Source organism: Phocoena sinus, chromosome 11, assembly GCF_008692025.1.
Source record: "Phocoena sinus isolate mPhoSin1 chromosome 11, mPhoSin1.pri, whole genome shotgun sequence".
NCBI lineage: Eukaryota > Metazoa > Chordata > Mammalia > Artiodactyla > Phocoenidae > Phocoena > Phocoena sinus.
In genome coordinates, this window is record NC_045773.1 from 64,275,738 (window position 1) to 64,282,758 (window position 7,021).

Here is a 7,021-nt window from a genome sequence, read left to right on the forward strand (position 1 = left end):
GCCTACATTAATAGAAGATCTCAGATAAACAACCAAACTTTAAAACTTAAGGAACTAGAGGGACTTCCCTGCTGGTCCAGTGGTAAATAATCCACCTTCCAGTGCAGGGGACATGGGTTTGATCCCTGGTCAGGGAAGTAAGATCCCACATGCCACTGGGCAACTAAGCCTGTGTGCCACAACTACTGACCTCGTGTGCCTCAGTGAGAGAGCCCACATGTGGCAAACTACAGAGCCCATGCACCCTGGAGCCTGCACGCTGCAACTAGAGAGAGATCCCACATGCCACAATTAGAGAGAAGCCCGCGCGCCACAACAAAAAGATCCCACATGCACATGCCTCAACAAAGATCCTGCGTGCTGCAACTAAGACCCGATGCAGCCAAAAAAATAAAGAAAAATAAAACAGTTCAGTAGTTTAAAAAAAAAAAAAACCCTAAGGAACTAGAAAAAGTAGGGCAAACTAAAGGAAGGAAGGAAATAATATAGAGCACAAATAAATTAAATGGGGTGGGAACAATAGAGAGAATCAACAAAATCAACAGTTTGTTCTTTGAAAAGATAGCAAAACTTTAGTTAGACTGACTAAAAAAAATGGAAGATGAAAATAACTAAAACCGGAAATGAAAACAGAAATTAAAAGGATTATAAGAGAACACTATGAACTATTATATGCAAACAAGATAATCTGGATGAATCAACAAATTCCTAAAGACATGCAAATTATTAAAACTTATTCAAGAGGAAATAGAAATTCTCAACAGACCTGTAATAAGCAAGAAGATTGCATCAGGAATCAATAACCTCCCAACAAAGAAAAGTCAGGACTAGATGTCTTCACTGGCCAATTCTACCAAACATTTAAAGAAGAATTAACATCAATCCAATTCATCAATCCTAACATCAACTCTACCAAAAATTAGAGGAGGGGAACACTTTCTAACACATTCCTTGAGGCCAACATTATCCTGATACCAAAGCCAGAGAAAGATTCCATAAGAAAACTATAGATCAATATTCCTTATAAACATAGACAAAAATCTTCAATAATATACTAGCAGACCAAATCCAATAGCACAGTAAAAAGGATTATACACAATGAGCAAATGGGATTTACCCTAGGAATGGAAGGGGTGTTTCAACTATAGGAAAATCAATGTCATACAGCCCATTAACAGGACAAAGGAAAACAACCACATAACTCAATAGATGCAGAAAAGCATCTGACAAAAATTCAACATCCCTTCATGATAAAAACACAGCTGAGGTCTTCCCTGGTGGCACAGTGGTTAAGAATCCATGCTCCCAGAGTTCAGGACATTGGTCCCCCAGAGACCTCACAGCTCCATGTAATATCAAATGGCAAAAGCTCTCCCAGAGATCTCCATCTCATCACTAAGACCCAGCTCCACTCAACGACCAGCAAGCTACACTGCTGGAGACCCTATGCCAAAAAACTAGCAAGACAGGAACACAACCCCACACATTAGCAGAGAGGCTGCCTAAAATCATAATAAGGTCACAGACACCCCAAAACACACTACTGGACGTGGTCCTGCCCACCACAAAGACAAGATCCAGCCTCATCCACCAGAACGCGCACCAGTCCACTCCACCAGGAAGCCTACACAACCCACTGAACCAACGTTAGCCACTAGGGGCAGAAACCAAAAATAACGGGAACTACGAACCTGAACCCTGCAAAAAGGAGACCCCAAACACAGTAAGTTAAGCAAAATGAGGAGATAGAGAAACACACAGCAGATGAAGAAGCAAGGTAAAAACCCACCAGACCAAACAAATGAAGAGGAAATAGGCAGTCTACCGGAAAAAGAATTCAGAGTAATGATAGTAAAGATGATCCAAAATCTTAGAAATAGAATGGAGAAAATACAAGAAATGTTTAACAAGGACCGAGAAGAATTAAAGAGCAAACAAACAATGATGAACAACACAATAAATGAAATTAAAAATTCTCTAGAAGGAATCAATAGCAGAATAACTGAGGCAGAAGAACAGATAAGTGACCTGGAAGAGAAAATAGTAGAAATAACTACCAAAGAGCAGAACAAATAAAAAAGAATGAAAAGAATTGAGGACAGTCTCAGAGACCTCTGGGACAACATTAAACGCAGCAACATTCAAATTATAAGGGTCCCAGAAGAAGAAGAGAAAAAGAAAGGGGCTGAGAAAATATTTGAAGAGATTACAGTTGAAAACTTCCCTAATATGGGAAAGGAAATAATCAAGTCCAGGAAGCGCAGAGAGTCCCATACAGGATAAATCCAAGGAGAAACACGCCAAGACACATATTAATCAAACTATCAAAAATTAAATACAAAGAAAAAATATTAAAAGCAGCAAGGGAAAAAACAACAAATAACATACAAGGGAATCCCTATAAGGCTAACAGCTGATCTTTCAGCAGAAACTCTGCAGCCAGAAGGGTGTGGCAGGACATATTTAAAGTGATGAAAGGGAAAAACCTACAACCAAGATTACTCTACCCAGCAAGGATCTCATTCAGATTCGACAGAGAAATTCAAAACTTTACAGACAAGCAAAAGCTAAGTGAATTCAGCACCACCAAATCAGCTTTACAACAAATGCTAAAGGAACTTCTCTAGGCAGGAAACACAAGAGAAGGAAGAGACCTACAATAACAAACCCAAAACAATTAAGAAAATGGTAATAGGAACATACATATCGATAACTACCTTAAATGTAAATGGATTAAATGCTCCAACCAAAAGACACAGACTGGCTGAATGGATACAAAAACAAGACCCATATATATGCTGTCTACAAGAGACCCACTTCAGACCTAGGGACACATACAGACTGAAAGTGAGGGGATGGAAAAAGGTATTCCATGCAAATGGAAATCAAAAGAAAGCTGGAGTAGCAATTCTCATATCAGACAAGATAGACTTTAAAATAAAGATTATTACAAGAGACAAAGAAGGACACTACATAACGATCAAGGGGTCAATCCAAGAACAAGATATAACAATTGTAAATATTTATGCACCCAACATAGGAGCACCTCAATACATAAGGCAAATGCTAACAGCCAGAAAAGGGGAAATCAACAGTAACACAATCATAGTAGGGGACTATAACACCCCACGTTCACCAATGGACAGATCATCCAAAATGAAAATAAATAAGGAAACACAAGCTTTAAATGATACATTAAACAAGATGGACTTAATTGATATTTACAGGACATTCATCCAAAAACAACAGAATACACTTTCTTCTCAAGTGCTCATGGAACATTCTCCAGGATAGATCATATATTGGGTCACAAATCAAGGCTTGGTAAATTTAAGAAAACTGAATTCGTATCAAGTATCTTTTCCAACCACAACGCTATGAGACTAGATATTACAGGGAAAAAAATCTGTAAAAAAATACAAACACATGGAGGCTAAACAATACGTTACTAAATAACCAAGAGATCACTGAAGAAATCAAAGAGGAAATCAAAAAATACCTAGAAACAAATGACAACGAAAACACGATGACCCAAAACCTATGGGATGCAGCAAAAGCAGTTCTAAGAGGGAAATTTATAGCAATATAATCCTACCTCAAGAAACAAGAAACATCTCAAATAAATAACCTAACCTTACACCTAAAGAAATTAGAGGGCTTCCCTGGTGGCGCAGTGGTTGAGAATCCGCCTGCCGATGCAGCGGACACGGGTTCGTGCCCCGGTCGGGGAAGATCCCACATGCCGCGGAGCGGCTGGGCCCGTGAGCCATGGCCGCTGAGCCTGCGCGTCCGGAGCCTGTGCTCCGCGGCGGGAGAGGCCACAGCAGTGAGAGGCCCGCGTACTGCAAAAAAAAAAAAAAAAAAAAAGAAATTAGAGAAAGAAGAACAAAAAACCCCCAAAGTTAGCAGAAGGAAAGAAATCATAAAGATCAGATCAGAAATAAATGAAAAAGAAATGAAGGAAAAAATAACAAAATTCAATAAAACTAAAAGCTGGTTCTCTGAGAAGATAAACAAAATTGATAAGCAATTAGCCAGACTCATCAAGAAAAAAAGGGAGAAGACTCAAATCTATATAATTATAAATGAAAAAAGAGAAGTAAAAACTGATACTGCAGAAATACAAAGGATCATGAGAGATTACTACAAGAAACTATATGCTAATAAAATGGACAACCTAGAAGAGATGGACGAATTCTTAGAAAAGCACAACCTTCCAAGACTGAACGAGGAAGAAATAGAAAATATAAACAGACCAAGCACAACCACTGAAATTGAGACTGTGATTAAAAATCTTCCAACAAACAAAAGCCCAGGACCAGATGGCTTCACAGGTGAATTCTATCAAACATTTAGAGAAGAGCTAACACCCATCCTTCTCAAACTCTTCCAAAATATAGCAGAGGGAGGAACACTACCAAACTCATTCTACGAGGCCACCATCACCCTGATTCCGAAACCAGACAAAGATGTCACAAAGAAAGAAAACTACAGGCCAATATCACTAATGAACATAGATGCAAAAATCCTCAACAAAATACTAACAAACAGAATCCAACAGCACATTAAAAGAATCATACACCATGACCAAGTGGGGTTTATCCCAGGAATGCAAGGATTCTTCAATATACGCAAATCAATCAATGTGATAAACGATATTAACAAATTGAAGGAGAAAAACCACATCAACATCTCAATAGATGCAGAAAAAGCTTTTGACAAAATTCAATACCCATTTACGATAAAAATCCTCCAGAAAGTAGGCATGGGGGAACTTACCTGAGCATGATAAAGGCCATATATGACAAACCCGCAGTCAACATCGTTCTCAATGGTGAAAAACTGAAACCATTACCTCTAAAATCAGGAACAAGACAAGACTGTCCACTCTCACCACTGTTATTCAACATAGTTTTGGGAGTTTTAGCCACAGGAATCAGAGAAGAAAAAGAAATAAAAGGAATCCAAATGGGAAAAGAAGAAGTAAAGCTGTCACTGTTTGCAGATGACAGGATACTATACATAAAGAATCCTAAAGATGCGACCAGAAATCTACTAGAGCTAATCAATGAATTTGGTAAAGTAGCAGTATACAAAATTAATGCACAGAAATCACTTGCATTCTTATACATTAATGATGAAAAATCTGAAAGAGAAATTAAGGAAACAGTCCCATTTACCACTGCAACAAAAAGAATAAAATACCTAGGAATAAACCTACCTAAGGAGACAAAGACCTGTATGCAGAAAGCTATAAGACACTGATGAAAGAAATGAAAGATGATACAAATAGATGGAAGGATATATACCATGTTCTTGGATTGGAAGAACGAACATTGTGAAAATGACTATACTACCCAAAGCAATCTACAGATTCAATGCAATCCCTATCAAACTACCAATGGCATTTTTCATAGAACTAGAACAAAGAATTTCACAACTTGTATGGAAACACAAAAGACCCCAAAGAGCTAAAGCAATCTTGAGAAAGAAAAACGGAGCTGGAGGAATCAGTCTCCTGGAATTCAGACTATACCACAAAGCTACAGTAATCAAGACAGTATGGTACTGGCACAGAAACAGAAATATAGATCAATGGAACAGGATAGAAAGCCCAGATAAACCCATGCACATATGGTCACCTTATTTTTGATAAAGGAAGCAAGAATATACAGTGGAGAAAAGACAGCCCCTTCAATAAGTGGTGCTGGGAAAACTGGACAGCTACATGTAGAAGAATGAAATTAGAACACTCCCTAACACCATACACAAAAGTAAACTCAAAATGGATTAAAGACCTAAATGTAAGGCCAAACACTATAAAACTCTTAGAGGAAAACATAGGCAGAACACTCTATGACATAAATCACAGCAAGATCCTGTCTGACCCACCTCCTAGAGAAATGGAAATAAAAACAAAAATAAACAAATGGGACCTAATGAAACTTAAAATCTTTTGCACAGCAAAGGAAAACATAAACAATATGAAAAGACAACCCCCAGAATGGGAGAAAATATTTGCAAATGAAGCAACAGACAAAGGATTAATCTCCAAAATTTACAAGCAGCTCAAAATCAAAAAAACAAACAATCCAATCCAAAAATGGGCAGAAGACCCAAACAGACATTTCTCTAAAGAAGATATACAGATTGCCAACAAACACATGAAAGAATGCTCAACATCACTAATCATTAGAGAAATGCAAATCAAAACTACAATGAGGTATCACCTTCCACCAGTCAGAATGGCCATCATCAAAAAATCTACAAACAATAAATTCTGGAGAGGGTGTGGAGAAAGGGGAACCCTCTTGCACTGTTGGTGGGAATGTAAATTGATACAGCCACTATGGAGAACAGTATGGAGGTTCCTTATAAAACTAAAAATAGAACTACCATACGACCCAGCAATCCCATAACTGGGCATATACCCTGAGTAAACCATAATTCAAAAAGGTCATGTACCACAATGTTCATTGCAGCTGTATTTACAATAGCCAGGACATGGATGCAACCCAAGTGTCCATCGACAGATGAATGGATAAAGAAGATGTGGCACATATATACAGTGGAATATTACTAAGCCATAAAAAGAAATGAAATTGAGTTATTTGTAGTGAGGTGGATGGACCTAGAGTGAAGAGTGAAGTAAGTCAGAAAGAGAAAAACAAATACCATATGCTAACACATATATATGGAATGTAAAAAAAAAAAAAAAAAAAAAGGTTCTGAAGAACCTAGGGGCAGGACAGGAATAAACACGTAGATGTAGAGAATGGACTTGAGGACACAGGGAGTGGGAAGAGTAAGCTGGGACAAAGTGAGAGAGTGGCATGGACATATATACACTACCAAATGTAAAACCGATAGCTAGTGGGAAGCAGCCGCATAGCACAGGGAGACCAGCTCGGTGCTTTGTGACCACCTAGAGGGGTGGTATAGGGAGGGGGGGAGGGAGGGAGACAGGGGGGAAGAGATATGGGAACATATGTATATGTATAGCTGATTCACTTTGTTATAA